Source organism: Somniosus microcephalus, chromosome 4 (genome assembly GCF_052327205.1).
Source record: "Somniosus microcephalus isolate GS21.2 chromosome 4, FLI_Smic_1.0, whole genome shotgun sequence".
Lineage (NCBI taxonomy): Eukaryota > Metazoa > Chordata > Chondrichthyes > Squaliformes > Somniosidae > Somniosus > Somniosus microcephalus.
Genome location: NC_140990.1, coordinates 50176238 through 50191788, shown reverse-complemented (window position 1 = coordinate 50191788; position 15551 = coordinate 50176238). Strand labels below are relative to the sequence as shown.

The 15551-nt window shown below is 50.2% G+C and overlaps 2 pseudogenes; one reads left to right on the top strand and one right to left on the bottom strand.

Moving 5' to 3' along the window:
• Window positions 1–15551, bottom strand: part of LOC147118838 (uncharacterized) — a 49206-nt pseudogene that overhangs the window by 20648 nt on the left and 13007 nt on the right.
• The window catches only part of LOC147118837 (uncharacterized), a 53931-nt pseudogene continuing 48130 nt past the window's right edge, over window positions 9751–15551 (top strand).

Below are 15551 nucleotides of genomic sequence, written 5' to 3'. Positions count from 1 at the left end.
GTTAGATTCTGATGTTATTGCTGCTGTTAATCACATCCAGGACTGAAATCATCCTGACAGTTGAGGTTTATTTCTGCTGATGTTAAACTCCAGCCCAGTTATAGGGTTATTAATATTGTGGATATATAGCTGATTGACTTGTTGGGGCTGCAATGTCCCTTTAAGAACCGCTATCTGTGATCTTTCCCCTTAATTTAGGACTTTCATAAGAAATTATTTGACAAAATTATGAATTTTATTTTAACCCTAAATTGATCATTGGTACAAAATCTACAACTTATTGTTGAAAAGTTCCATTGATTAACATTTCCAATTAGAAAGTGCTGATTAATCTCCACTGACAATTCTTACTGACTTGCACATTACACACAGTGGCACCTCCATTATCCACCAGAAAGAAGGGGAATGGGAATTGGTGGAGAATCGAGAGTCCCCAAATGTTGCCCCTCCCGTCTGGTACAGCAATCCCCTCGGCATGGGAATGGAGACAAGTCCTATCCAAGGAACGGACTGAGTTTAATCTTTCTGGACCTGTGGGGTTGGATTATATCAGACAGGAGGAGATTGGTCTCAGTGACTGTGGGGTTGGTTTATATCAGACAGGAGGAGATTGGTGTCAGTGACTGTGGGGTTGGTTTATATCAGACAGGAGGAGATTGGTGTCAGTGACTGCATCTAACCCGTACTGTACCTGCCCTCGGAGTGTTTGATGGGACAGTATAGAGGGAGCTTTACTCTATCAAACCCGTGCTGTAGCTGCCCTGGGAGCGTTTGATGGGACAGTGCAGAGGGAGCTTTACTTTCTACCTAACCTGTGCTGTACCTGCATTGGGAGTGTTTGATGGGACAGTGTAGAGGGAGCTTTACTCTGTATCTAACCCGTGCTGTACCTGCCCTGGGAGTGTTTGATGGGACAGTGTAGAGGGAGATTTGAGCTTTATTCTGTATCTAACCCGTGCTGTACCTGCCCTGGGAGTGTTTGATGGGACAGTGTAGATGGAGCTTTACTCTGTATCTAACGCGTGCTGTACCTGCCCTGGGGGTGTTAGATGGCACAGTGTAGAGGGAGCTTTGAGCTTTATTCTGTATCTAACCCGTGCTGTACCTGCCCTGGGAGTGTTTGATGGGACAGTGTAGAGGGAGCTTTATTCTGTATCTAGCCCGTGCTGTACCTGCCCTGGGAGTGTTTGATGGGACAGTGTAGAGGGAGCTTTACTCTCTATCTAACCTGTGCTGTACCTGCCCTGGGAGTGTTATATGGCACAGTGTAGAGGGAGCTTTGAGCTTTATTCTGTATCTAACCCGTGCTGTACCTGCCCTGGGAGTGTTTGATGGGACAGTGTAGAGGGAGCTTTGAGCTTTATTCTGTATCTAACCCGGGCTGTACCTGCCCTGGCAGTGTTTGATGGGACAGTGTAGAGGGAGCTTGAGTCTGTATCTAACCCGTGCTGTACCTGCCCTGGGAGTGTTTGATGGGACAGTGTAGAGGGAGCTTTATTCTGCATCTAACCCGTGCTGTACCTGCCCTGGGAGTGTTTGATGGGACAGTGTAGAGGGAGCTTTACTCTCTATCTAACCTGTGCTGTACCTGCCCTGGGAGTGTTAGATGGCACAGTGTAGAGGGAGCTTTGAGCTTTATTCTGTATCTAACCCGTGCTGTACTTGCCCTGGGAGTGTTTGATGGGACAGTGTAGAGGGAGCTTTGAGCTTTATTCTGTATCTAACCCGGGCTGTACCTGCCCTGGGAGTGTTTGATGGGACAGTGTACAGGGAGCTTTGACCGTTATTCTGTATCTAACCTGTGCTGTACCTGCCCTGGGAGTGTTTGATGGGCCAGTGTAGAGGGAGCTTTACTTTGTGTCTAACCCGTGCTGTACCTAACCTGGGAGTGTTTGATGGGACAGTGTAGAGGGAGCTTTACTCTGCATCTAACCCATGCTGTACCTGCCCTGGGAGTGTTAGATGGCACAGTGTAGAGGGAGCTTTGAGCTTTATTCTGTATCTAACCTGTGCTGTACCTGCCCTGGGACTGTTTGATGGGATCGTGTAGAGGGAGCTTTACTCTGTATCTAACCCGTGCTGTACCTGCCCTGGGAATGTTAGATGGGACAGTGTAGAGGGAGCTTCGAGCTTTATTCTGTATCTAACCCGTGTTGTACCTGCCCTGGGAGTGTTTGATGGGACAGTGTAGAGGGAGCTTTACTCTGTATCTAACCCGTGCTGTACCTGCCCTGGGAGTGTTTGATGGGACCGTGTAGAGGGAGCTTTACTCTGTATCTAACCCATGCTGTACCTGCCCTGGGAATGTTAGATGGGACAGTGTAGAGGGGGCTTTACTCTGTATCTAACCCGTGCGTACCTGCCCTGGGAGTGTTTGATGGGACAGCGTAGAGGGAGCTTTACTCTGTATCTAACCCGTGCTGTACCTGCCCTGGGAGTGTTTGATGGGACAGTGTAGAGGGGAGACGCGGTGTTCACGTCGATGACAACAATGGCGGTGCATTAAGCCTGAATCCCCCGCGCGGCGGAAGGTGCCCTATCAATGACGACAGGAGCCGAGTGCACCGGCGCAGTAACTATTTGCTCTGGGCATGCGCAGTGTGAGTGGTGGCGATGATCTGAACAGAACAGGCGGGTCAGCGGCCGGGATCCGGAAGGAGATTGTGGGAGCAGGGAATTGTTTGGACACACAGGTGGATTTAAAAGCTTTACAAATACCTGGTGTAGGCCTGAGGCCGCGAATAAGAGCCACAGACCCCGTGTTTCTCCGGTTACAGGCCCGGTCAGTAACCGTCCGGGCGATCAGGGTCACTGGCCGCCATTTTGGACATGCGTGTCTCACGGCGCATGCGGGGTACTTTGGGCCGGAACAAAGAGTGGGCGGGGCTTCAGGGTCTCTGTCAGTTTGATTGGACCACATGTTTCTCCCATATTAGTGGCCCCTGAATTGGGCTGATTCTTGTTTTTTTTAAATAATCTTTTTTTAAATTTAAGATTGAATATTTTAATGTGGTGGTACCACTGGTTGTCCCTTACATTGAGACACATAATTCCCTTTAACTTACTTATGTATGTATAACTTACCTGTTGGGGCCGTTGCCCCTTTAACTTACCTGTTCGGCCGTTGCCCCTTTAAGAGGCGATCTAACGCGCTGACGTCACGCATCACGTGACGCACGCGCGCCGGCCGCCGGCCCGACTCCGTCTTCCAAGACGGCCGCCGGCACAGCCCGGCCTACCGCGACTTCGGCCGCATCGGCCAGCCGACGGGAATGACGCGATCTTCCGCCCCCGCGGCAAGCACCGGCACAGCCCGGCCTCGCGGTCTCGGCCTCAACGGCCAGCCTCCGTACCGGGAGACGCGCTGACGCAACGAAGCGGTCACATGATGCCCCAAGCGCGGGCAAACGCGATGATGCGATCACGTGACGCCCAAGGCGCGGGAACACACAGCAGAGCGTGATGACGTCATCACGCTCCCCACAGGACTGCGAACTCAGTCCTCGTGGAGTCCCCGCTGGGACAAGACCTGCACCACGGTGCTCCTACAGTCAGCCATCTTACCTGCTGTAATTAGCCTGTTCCTGTAAATAAACAACTTGTTAATAGTTCGTCGAAGTCAAACTCTCTTATTTAGTGGCGATCTACACGAACCGCTACATTGGATACGGGTTCACCAATTGTAGCGTTGGAATTGATGAGCTCCCGTACTCACGTCGTGGGGTCACCAATGTAGCGGTTCGTGTAGATCGCCACTAAATAAGAGAGTTTGACGTCGACTTCGAGTCGGGCCGGCGGCCGGCGCGCGTGCGTCACGTGATGCGTGACGTCAGCGCGTTAGGTCGCCTCTTAAAGGGGCAACGGCCGAACAGGTAAGTTAAAGGGGCAACGGCCCCAACAGGTAAGTTATACATACATAAGTAAGTTAAAGGGAATTATGTGTCTCAATGTAAGGGACAACCAGTGGTACCGCCACATTATTTACAGTTAATGACATTACAGAGCTCAGGTCTCGGCTCTTTGCACAAAGTCACAAGCCATCATTCCCTACAAGACAGGGGTCCCAGTCTCTAAGTTAATGATGTGATCTCCAAGCTTCTTGGTCATCTTCACGTTCATCCAGATAGCGGGTCTCCAGGAATTCACACAGGTGAGGGTCGGCGCTCACAGTGGAGAGTTTGTGCAGATCCGGCAGACTCTGGTTGACATTGTTCTCCATCCACAGAGCTCTCTGCATCGCCGAGCGGAGCCTCACGCTCTTGTTAGATCCGTGATTCTTTAAATAGGATGTTTCCCCTAGAACTACACGGATGCTGCAACTTAACAATCAACAGGTATTTACTGGAGCAGAGTAGTCTCAAGACTGAAGTACAGAAGCCTGCTCAAGGCTTTATATACAGGTGTGGTCAGTGCCGATACTACAGTATACAGGAGCTGTAAAACAGTTCTCTCTTAAAGGTACATACACAACAATTCCTCCCCTTTTAGATTAACAGTACCATAACATTCATTTAGCAATTAACATTTTTAACATGCAACATTAACCGAAAATAGTCCATTTATAGATTCAGTCTTTGGGGCGGCTTCCTGATCCTTTCAGGATAGCGCCTTTCCTGAGGTTCTTGTTCTTGGTGCGGAGGCAATTCTGGCCCCTTTTCGTCGGTTAGTTCATCGGTTTCCACTGCTACTGGTTCGGAGGTAGATGCAACCGGTATGTCGGGTTCATCCCCAGGTACTCGAGACATGGGGTTGACTCGTTCCTGTGACGCTAAGATCTGGTCGATGTGGCATCTCACAATGTTCCCCCCGACACCCACTGTGTACATTAATGGCCCCTGCCTTGTGCATATCGTTCCGGGTTGCCATTTCTCTGTTCGGTAGTCACGGGCCAAGACTGGTTGTCCTACATTGAAGCTCCTTGTCGGCTTCTCATTGATGTGCTGGAATTGTTTATCCTCAACATTTCTTCGCACATTGGGTCTCAGCAAATCCAGACGAGATCTCAACCTTCAGTTAAAGAACATCATGGCCGGGGTCTGGTTGGTAACTGAATGTGTCACATTTCTGTAGGCTAATAGGAAATTGTCCACCTTATGCTGTAGTGGAATTTCATTGTCGCACATGGCCTTTATCGCCTTTTTAAAGGTTTGTACGAACCTTTCTGTCAATCCATTTGTGGCTGGATGATACGGGGCGGATGTGTAATGCCTTACCCCATTCCTTCTCATAAATTTTTGAAACTCTTCGGACACAAACTGTGGTCCATTATCAGAGCAAATCTGCTCTGGCAAGCCGTTCCTGGCAAATATGGTCCGTAGGACTGCAATCGTTTTCTCTGTAGTGGTTGAGGACATTTTTATCACCTCAGGCCATTTTGAGTGAGCATCCACTGCTATTAAGAACATTGAGTCCATGAATGGACCAGCAAAATCAATATGTACCCATTGCCATGGAGAGGAGGGCCACTCCCATGGGTGTACAGGGGCATGTGGTGGTGCATTTTGGACCTTCTGGCATCCTGAGCAGCTCTTGGTTGGGTCCTCGATTTGTTGATCGATCCCTGGCCACCACACATAAGCCCTAGCAAGGCTTTTCATTTTCACCCCTCCCAGATGACCTTCATGAAGCTCATTTAGCACTCTCTCCTTTAACTTGGGTTGAATCACCACTCGGGATCCACACATCACTCTCCCCTGGCATACTGACAGCTGTTCTCTTCTGGATGAGAATGCTGGCAACAGTGAGTCGCCATGTGTTGGCCATCCCCTCACCGTCAAATCATATACCCGAGACAGTGTCGGATCATTGCGGATCTCCTCTATATCCGTGTTCGTTACTGGCAATCGTTCAATTATTGACGAATAAAATATCTTGATAGGGTCCACTGCTGGTGCTTCCCCTACAGTAGGCAGTGGCAGGCGTGATAGCCCATCAGCGTTTCCATGCTGTTTCGTGCCTTTATATTCTATTTCATATTGATTCGCCCCTAGAAACAGGGACCATCTTTGTAACCATTGTGCAGTCATCACTGGAACACCCTTCTTAGGATTAAAGATGGAGACAAGTGGTTGGTGGGCAGTCAGCAAGGTGAACTTCTGCCCATGCAGATAGTGGTTGAATTTTTTTACTCCCCATACTAGGCTGAGGGCCTCCCTGTCAATCTGGGTGTAGTTGCGCTTGGCTGAGGTTAGTGACCAAGACGCAAAGGCTACTGGCCTCTCCAACCCGTCTGGGAATTTGTGCGACAGCACTGCTCCAATACCATAGGGTGATGCATCACATGCCAAACGAAGTGGTAGTGCTGGGTTGAAATGGGCCAACACCTCTTTTGATGTGATCAATTCTTTACACTTCTGGAAAGCTCGTCTACGTTCGTCATTCCACTTCCATGGCACCCCTGTTTGCAGTAGGGTGTTCAGTGGGTGTAATACCGTGGACAAATTTGGTAAGAACTTATGGTAGTAGTTTACCAGCCTGAGGAACGACCTCAGTTGTGACACATTTTCTGGTGCTGGAGCCTTGACTACTGCCTCAATCTTTTCAGGGGACTTATGTAACCCCTCTTCATCGATGACGTGGCCACAATATGAGATCTGCTTCTGGAAAAACTCGCACTTGTGGCGATTAGCTCGTAGCCCATATTCCTTTAATCTGGTGAGCACCTTCTCCAAGTTGGCGAGGTGATCACTGGCATCGCCCGTGACCAGGATGTCGTCCAAATAACACTGGGTCCCTGGAATCCCTTGCAGGACTTGATCCATCGCCCTTTGCCAACTAGCCGGAGTCGATGCTACCCCGAACACCAGCTGACTGTATTGATAGATACCTTTATGAGTGTTGATCGTGAGGTATTGTTTTGAGGCTTCTTCTACCTCCATTTGCAAGTACGCCTGGGCAAGATCAATTTTGGTGAAGCGTTTACCTCCAGATAGCGAGGCGAAAATGTCCTCAATTCGTGGAAGCGGATATTGTACCGTGTGAAGGACTGGGTTCACTGTCACCTTAAAATCCCCACAGATGCGGACCTTCTTTGGTTCCCCAGGTGTATTACTCAACGACCTCTTCATTACAGGAACGATGGGTGTAGCCCACTCGCTCCAGTCTACTTTGGACAGTACTCCTGAACGTTCCAACCCTTCCAGCTCTGCTTCGACGGCTGGTCTGATCGCATAAGGCACTGGTCTGGCCTTAAGAAACTTTGGACTTGCATTTTCCTCTATTTTAATCATTGCTGTTATGCCTTTTAGTGTTCCGAGTCCCTCCTGGTACACTTCTTTCGCGTCAGTGAGCATTTTTGACAGTCGTCCAGGTGTGATGTCGTCATCCTTTTTGGCCTCAACCTTCAGTGCCTGTATGGAATGCCAATCTAATTGTATCTTCCGGATCCATTCGCGTCCTAGCAGTGGTGGTCCTCCATCTGGCAATACATATAAGTCCATTTTAGGTATGTCCTGGCCTTTGTATATCACTTTTACCTTTATTTTTCCTTTGGGGTAGACTTTTTGCCCCGTGTACATCTTCAAGACAATCTCTGTAGCTTTCAAGGGTATATGTGAAAATAGCCACTTGTAGTCCCTTTGGTTTATGACTGTTAGGGCTGATCCTGTGTCCCATTCCATTTTCACTTGGACTCCGTCTATCTTGAGTGTAACCCAGATAGTCTGGTGATCCTCCATTTTGGTTACCTTATGTAGTTTCAGACAACCCAGCTCCTTGCTTCCGGAGTCTGTGTCACTTTTCTGTTTGTCTGAACTACTGTCCATCACCATGTGTACCTTTTTGTACTTCTCCTGTGGAGATTTCTTGCTGTTGGTTTTCTTCCCAGACCTGCAGACTCTTGCTATGTGTCCTGCTTTTCCACACTGTCTGCACACTTGGTCCTTGAACCAACAATCCTTCTGGTCGTGTGTTGTTCTGCCACAGTGATAACACTTCCCTGTTCCATAGGACATTTCATTGGTGCCATATTCTTGCGGTCTCCGTTGTATCTCTGCAGCGCCCCTTGCAGCTGCTTCGTGTGATACTGCCATGCTGAAAGCCTTGTCCAGCGTAAGATCCTTTTCTGATAGAAGCCGTTTCTGGGTTCCTTCACTTTGAAGCCCACACACAAACTTGTCCCTTAACGTATCTGCTAGTCCCACTCCAAACTGGCAGTGTTTCGATAGCTTGCGCAGTTCCGTTAAGTACTCAGCATTGCTTTCGTCTTTGTGTTGGTTCCTTTTATGGAACTTAAATCATTCTGCTATCAGCAGCGGTGTGGGGTTTAAGTGGTCCTGTAGGATTTCTACTATGCTTTCGAAATTCTTATTCATAGGCTCCTCTGGGGTTATTAGGTTTCGCAGTAACCCATAAGTTTTTGCACCCATGGAATTTAACAAAACCAGTGCTTTCCTAGCATCTGGCACTTCATTCGCCCTGCAGTACACCTCAATACGTTCCACATATGTCGCCCAATCTTCGACTTCATTGTCGAACATAGAGATACTGCCACTCTTCTGCATCCCTGGGTGTGATTTAACTGTCAAAAATGGCGTCTCCTGCACTTTCCCTTCTTCTCCACTGGCACAAAATGGCGTCTCCCGCGCTTTCCTTTCTTCCCGCGCTCGCCCTTCTTCTCCGCTGCAGCTTCTAAAAATGGCGTCTCCCGCACTCTCCCTTCTTCTCCCCACGGACACTGTTCAGCCCTTGAGCCCTGGCTGTGCTCTGTGCTTTATTTTTTTCTGTGCGCCTTTCCCGTTTCCGCCGCTCGGTCCTGAACCCGGCTGCTGCTTTACCCTCTCTCTCTCCATTTTGTTTTTCTTCGACGCCGCTCAGTTTTCAACCCCCGGCTGCACCCTGTGCGCTTCACCCTCTATCTTACCCCGTCGACGCTGCTCGGCTTTCTCTCCGCCGTCGGTCGGCTCCAGCCACCGCTGTCCGGGAAGGGTCTGCGCTGTACCTGCCATCAGCCTATTGCTGATCATCGTGGCTGGGGAACCAAGCCCGGCTCTCCACAGCCTCCCCTGCGATGTTCATTCTCTGCCGGACGACTGGGCGGTTGCTCGTGGTCGACGCCCGTGTTTCTGGCCTCGACTTTCTTCCACCGCCCTCCCGGAGCGAATCCTCGAAGGGAAATGCAGAGTTGCAGGTAGATTCGAATTGACACTCATCGCTGCTGTTAGATCCGTGATTCTTTAAATAGGATGTTTCCCCAAGAACTACACGGATGCTGTAACTTAACAATCAACAGGTATTTGTACTGGAGTAGAGTAGTCTCAAGACTGAAGTACAGAAGCCTGCCCCGGCTTTATATACAGGTGTGGTCACTGCCGGTACTACAGTATACAGGAGCTGTAAAACAGTTCTCTCTTAAAGGTACATACACAACAGCTCTCCCGGCCGAACACGTGATCCTGGGCCAACCCACTCTCACCTTATTGGTCCATCCAAAAAGGCTCAGTGACCCGCAGAGAAAATCAGCAGTGAGATTTTATTCTCACTCTGCACACAGCGGGTGTAGAACTGAACCCAACCAGAGTAGAGGGAGGGGGAAAACTGGGAGTGGAGGATAGAAATGTTGGAGATGGTGCGATGGGTTTGGATTTCAGCACAGGGAGGAGGGAGAGTGTGTGGGACGGGGATTTACAGCTTTGGGGGAACAAGAGAGGAAAGAATGTTCCATAGAAACTAGAATTGTCTGTTCTGAATTTCTATCCTGTACGTAGTGATGACTTTTGTAAACTCCTTTTACAGGGTATTAGAAGGGGAAAATATGCAAACGAGAAACTCAAATCAAATATCATGTGAAGAGCTGCCAGATTCACTCCGGACCTGAATATCATCGTTCTTTGAATGTGGAAGGAGAAATGTTTGCTCTGTCTGTGGGAAAAGATTTCAAACATCATTGTGACAGGAAAAGCACCGAGACACACACCCGAGTGAGAGTGTTCCAGTGCACTGACTGTGGAAAGAGCCTTAACCAGTTACACAGCCTGAAAATATATCGCACCATTCACAGCAGGGAGAAACCGTACACGTGTTCTGTGTGTGGACGAGGCTTCAACTGATCGTCCAACCTCGAGAGACACAAGGACACCCGCACCACGGAGAAACTATGGAAATGTGGGGACTGTGGGAAGGGATTCAATTAACTGTCCCAGCTGGAGATTGGGGCTAGGCTGTTCACCTGTTCTCTATCGGAAGGGATTTACTCAATTGTCTAGCATGCTGACACGCCAGCGAGCTCGCAATAGGGAGAGGCCATTCTCCTGCTCCGTGTGTGGTAAGGGATTCACTTGTTCATCCCACCTCACTGCACACCAACTTGATCACACTGATGAGAGACCTTTTAAATGCTCTGACTGTGGGAACAGCTTTAAAACCTCTGAGGAGCTGATTGAACACCAGCAAGTTCACACTGACGAGAGACCGCTCTGTTGCTCTTACTGTGGGAAGAGGTTCCGGCAGTCATTGCAACTCGCTGAACACCAGCGAATTCACTCCACGGAGAGACCGTTCAACTGCACTGTGTGTGGGAAGGGATTCACTCGTTTAGCCCACCTTATGTCACATGAGGACATTCACACTAGGGAATGGCCGTTCTACTGCTCCGTGTGTGGGAAGGGATTCACTTGCTCAGTCCAACTTTTAACACACAAGCAAGTTCACACAGGGGAGAGGCCATTCATCTGTTCAGTATGTGGGAAGAGATTTACTCGTTCAAGCCACCTTTTGGCGCACAAGCGAGTTCACACTGGGGAGAGGCCGTTCACCTGCTCCGTCTGTGGGAAGAGTTTCCCTCGTTCATCCCACCTTTTGATGCACCAGCGAATTCACACTGGGGAGAGGCCGTTTACCTGCTCCGTCTGTGGGAAGAGATTCGCTCAGTCATCAACCCTGATGACACACCAGCAAGTTCACTCTGATAAGAGACCTTTTAAATGTTCTGACTGTAAGAGGAGCTTTAAAAGAAGAAATGATCTGCTGACACACCAATGCACTCACACTGGGGAGAATCTGTTCACCTGCTCTGTTTGTCAGAGGGGATTCACTAATTCATTCTACCTGCCGAGACACCAGCAAGTTCACACCGGGGAGAGGCCGTTCATCTGCTCTGTGTGTGGGAAGAGGTTCACTGAATCATCCCACTTACTGAGACACCAGCGCACTCACACTGAGGAGAGGCCATTCATCTGCGCCGAGTGTGGGAAGGGATTCACTGAGTCATCCCACCTCACTACGCACCAGCTAGTTCATACTGGGGAAAGGCCATTCACCTGCTCTGAGTGTGGGAAGGGATTCATTTGTTCATCCAACCTCACTACGCACCAGTGAGTTCATACTGGAGAAAGGCCATTCACCTGCTCTGAGTGTGGGAAGGGATTCATTTGTTCATCCAACCTCACTAAACACCAGCGAGTTCACACTGGGGAGAGGCAGTTCACCTGCTCTGTGTGTGGGAAGAGTTTCCTTTCTTCATCCCAACTTTTGATACACCAGCGAGTTCACAACGGTGAGAGGCCGTTCACCTGCTCCGTGTGTGGGAAGGGATTCACTTGTTTACCCTACCTTTTGAAACACCAGCGAGTTCACACTGGTGAGGGGGCCATTCACCTGCTCCGTGTGTGGGAAGAGATTTGCTCTGTCATCCACCCTGCTGAGATACCAGCAAGTTTACGCTGATAAGAGACCTTTTAAATGTTCTGACTGTGAGAAGACCTTTAAAAGCAGCAATGATCTGCTGACACACCAATGCACTCACACTGCGGAGAATCTGTTCACCTGCTCCGTTTGTGGGAATGGATTCCCTGATTCATCCCACCTACTGAGACACCAGCGAGTTCACACTGGGGCGAGGCCATTCACCTGCTCCGTGTGCCGGAAGAGATTCAGTGATTCATCCAACCTAAAGAGACACCAGCGAGTTCACACTGGGGTGAGGCCATTCACCTGCTCCGTGTGTCGGAAGAAATTCAGTGAATCATCCTACCTAAAGATACACCAGCGAATTCACACTGGGGAGAGGCCATTCACCTGCTCCGTGTGTGGGAAGGGATTCACTTTTACATCCAAACTGCGGACACACCAGCGAGTTCATATGTTACTGCCGAAATTGGATTCTGCTGTAATTGCAGCTGTTAATGACATCCAGGACTGAACCATGTTCATTCTGACAGTTGGGGTTTGTTTCTGTTGATGTTAATAACCCCAATAACTGGGCTGGAGATTAATATTCTGGATCAATGCCAAATAAATTGACATTGTTTCAAACACACAGTGTGTCGAGTATTTGTTTCCTCCAAGAAAGAGATTAATTGATATCCTGTTATTGACTGTTCCATTTTTGGGCCTTTTCTCCTGTCTAAATATAGATTATTTCAGTTCTCATACCTTCGGTTATTCTCATGGACAAGTCCCAGCTCCCCATACCTTCCAGAGTGCCTCTCCCAGCCTTGGTATCCAGGGAAGGTATCAGTAACATGCCCAGGATCACTAAACACAAAACCCAGTCTGTTAATCACTGCCAGCGACTGGACTTAGTGTGTAACCCACAGCATCTCTCTCACCTTCGATGTGTGAATAGAGCATCACGCCTCAGAACCTGGTTTTCAATTTAAATGCACTCAGCAAATGTATTGAACAAGAGATGGACAAGTAAACAGATCAGGGCCCAACCCTCCAGCTCAATATTGTAGGCCGATGAGACTCTGTTAAGGTGCCATGTGCTGCTGGACCGCTCTGCATTTTGCCTGTAATGGAAAATAACTGAAGATTTGTCCCAGTGTAACCTTTGCTGTCATGAAATGAGTGTGTCTTTGAATGAGCCTCACGTCCTTGTTCATGTCGGCTGCAATTGTGTAGAAAGGGGATGTGTAAAGAGATGGTCTGTGTATGGAGGTGTGAAAGAAGGAAATGGTGTGTGTGTGTGATAGTGACACAGCCTTGTGGTCACAGTCAGAACAATGACAGATATCCTTGTGGTTATGGTTTGGGCAGGGTCAGATCAATAATGTAGTAAACAAGTTAAATATAAATGTCGCCAGTGTAGTCGCAGCTTGTTAGAACAGACCTGGGGAGAAGAGAGCTCTGAATCCACTGTATTATCCCTGTTCTCCGGATTGGGTAACTATACTCTCTGTATTTTTGCAGTGCTGTTAATAAAGTCAGTGAAAGACAATCTGTTGTTGTGAACTTGATTATCTGGTGTCTGAAATCACAAGACTCAATTTTTAGAGTCAACAAGATGAATAAGCAAACATATCATGGCCCAAAACTCCAACTATATATTCACAGGAGAAAGTCTGTTATCACACTCCTCAAGTGGACAGAATAAAGAAAGCCTCGAGAATCATTGAAATATCTGTCAAATTCTGACATATCAATTGTCATTGTACGTTCCATTGATGTCAATGGAAGATGACACAGGGGCTGCAGAGTGGGGGTGAAAGAGGAGTTGAGGTGGGGGGGTGGAGTGTAGGGGTGAAAGGGGAGGTGGGGCGAGGGGGCTGGAGAGTAGGGGTTAAAGAGGAGTTGGGGTGAGGGGGTTTGGAGAGTAGGGGTGAAAGAGGAGTTGGGGTGAGAGGGGTTGGAGAGTTGGGGTGAAATAGGAGTTGGGGTGAGGGGGTTGGAGAGTAGGGGTGAAAGAGGAGTTGGGGTGAGTGGGGTTGGAGAGTAGGGGTGAAAGAGGAGTTGAGGTGAGGGGTTGCAGAGTAGGGGTGAAAGAGGAGTTGGGGTGAGGTGGGTTGGAGAGTAGGGGTGAAAGAGGAGTTGGGGTGAAGGGGGTTTGGAGAGTAGGGGTGAAAGAGGAGTTGGGGTGAAGGGGGTTTGGAGAGTAGGGGTGAAAGAGGAGTTGGGGTGAGGGGGGTTCGGAGATTGGGGTGAAAGAGGAGTTGGGGTGAGGGGGGTTGGGGAGTAGGGGTGAAAGAGGAGTTGGGGTGAGGGGGTTGGAGAGTAGGGGTGAATGATGAGTTGGGGTGAGGGGGGTTGGAGAGTAGGGGTGAAAGAGGAGTTGGGGTGAGGGGGGTTGGAGAGTAGGGGTGAAAGGAGTTGGGGTGAGGGGGGTTGGAGAGTAGGGGTGAAAGAGGAGTTGGGGTGAGGGGGTTGGAGAGTGGGGGTGAAAGAGGAGCTGGGGCGAGGGGGGTTGGAGAGTGGGGTGAAAGAGGAGTTGGGGTGAGGGGGGTTGGAGAGTAGGGGGGAAAGGAGTTGGGGTGAGGGGGTTGGAGAGTAGGGGTGAAAGAGGAGTTGGGGTGAGAGGGGTTGGAGAGTAGGGGAGTAAGAGGGGTTGGGTTGAGGGGGGTTGGAGAGTAGTGATGAAAGAGGAGTTGGGGTGAGGGGGGTTGGAGAGTAGGGGTGAAGGAGGAGTTGGGGTGAGGGGGGTTGGAGAGTAGGGGAGTAAGAGGGGTTGGGTTGAGGGGGGTTGGAGAGCAGTGATGAAAGAGGAGTTGGGGTGAGGGGGGTTGGAGAGTAGGGGTGAAAGAGGAGTTGGGGTGAGGGGGTTTGGAGAGCATGGGTGAAAGGAGTTGGGGTGAGGGGGTTGGAGACTAGGGGTGAAAGAGGAGTTGGGGTGAGAGGGGTTGGAGAGTTGGGGTGAAATAGGAGTTGGGGTGAGGGGGTTGGAGAGTAGGGGTGAAACAGGAGTTGGGGTGAGTGGGGTTGGAGAGTAGGGGTGAAAGAGGAGTTGAGGTGAGGGGTTGCAGAGTAGGGGTGAAAGAGGAGTTGGGGTGAGGGGGGTTGGAGAGTAGGGGTGAAAGAGGAGTTGGGGTGAAGGGGGTTTGGAGAGTAGGGGAGAAAGAGGAGTTGGGGTGAAGGGGGTTTGGAGAGTAGGGGTGAAAGAGGAGTTGGGGTGAGGGGGGTTCGGAGAGTAGGGGTGAAAGAGGAGTTGGGGTGAGGGGGGTTGGATAGTAGGGGTGAAAGAGGAGTTGGGGTGAGGGGGTTGGAGAGTAGGGGTGAATGATGAGTTGGGGTGAGGGGGGCTGGAGAGTAGGGGTGAAAGAGGAGTTGGGGTGAGGGGGGTTGGAGAGTAGGGGTGAAAGGAGTTGGGGTGAGGGGGGTTGGAGAGTAGGGGTGCAAGAGGAGTTGGGGTGAGGGGGTTGGAGAGTGGGGGTAAAAGAGGAGTTGGGGCGAGGGGGGTTGGAGAGTGGGGTGAAAGAGGCGTTGGGGTGAGGGGTTTGGAGAGTAAGGGGGAAAGGAGTTGGGGTGAGGGGGTTGGAGAGTAGGGGTGAAAGAGGAGTTCGGGTGAGGGGGGTTGGAGAGTAGGGGTGAAAGAGGAGTTGTGGTGAGGGGGTTTGGAGAGTGGGGGTGAAAGGAGCTGGGGTGAGGCGGGTTGGAGAGTAGGGGTGAAGGAGGAGTTGGGGTGAGGGGGGTTGGAGAGTAGGGGAGTAAGAGGGGTTGGGTTGAGGGGGGTTGGAGAGTAGTGATGAAAGAGGAGTTGGGGTGAGGGGGGTTGCAGAGTAGGGGTGAAAGAGGAGTTGGGGTCAGGGGGGTTGGAGAGTAGGGGTGAAAGAGGAGTTGGGGTGAGGGGGGTTGGAGAGTAGGGGTGAAAGAGGAGTTGGGGTGAGGGGGGTTGGAGAGTA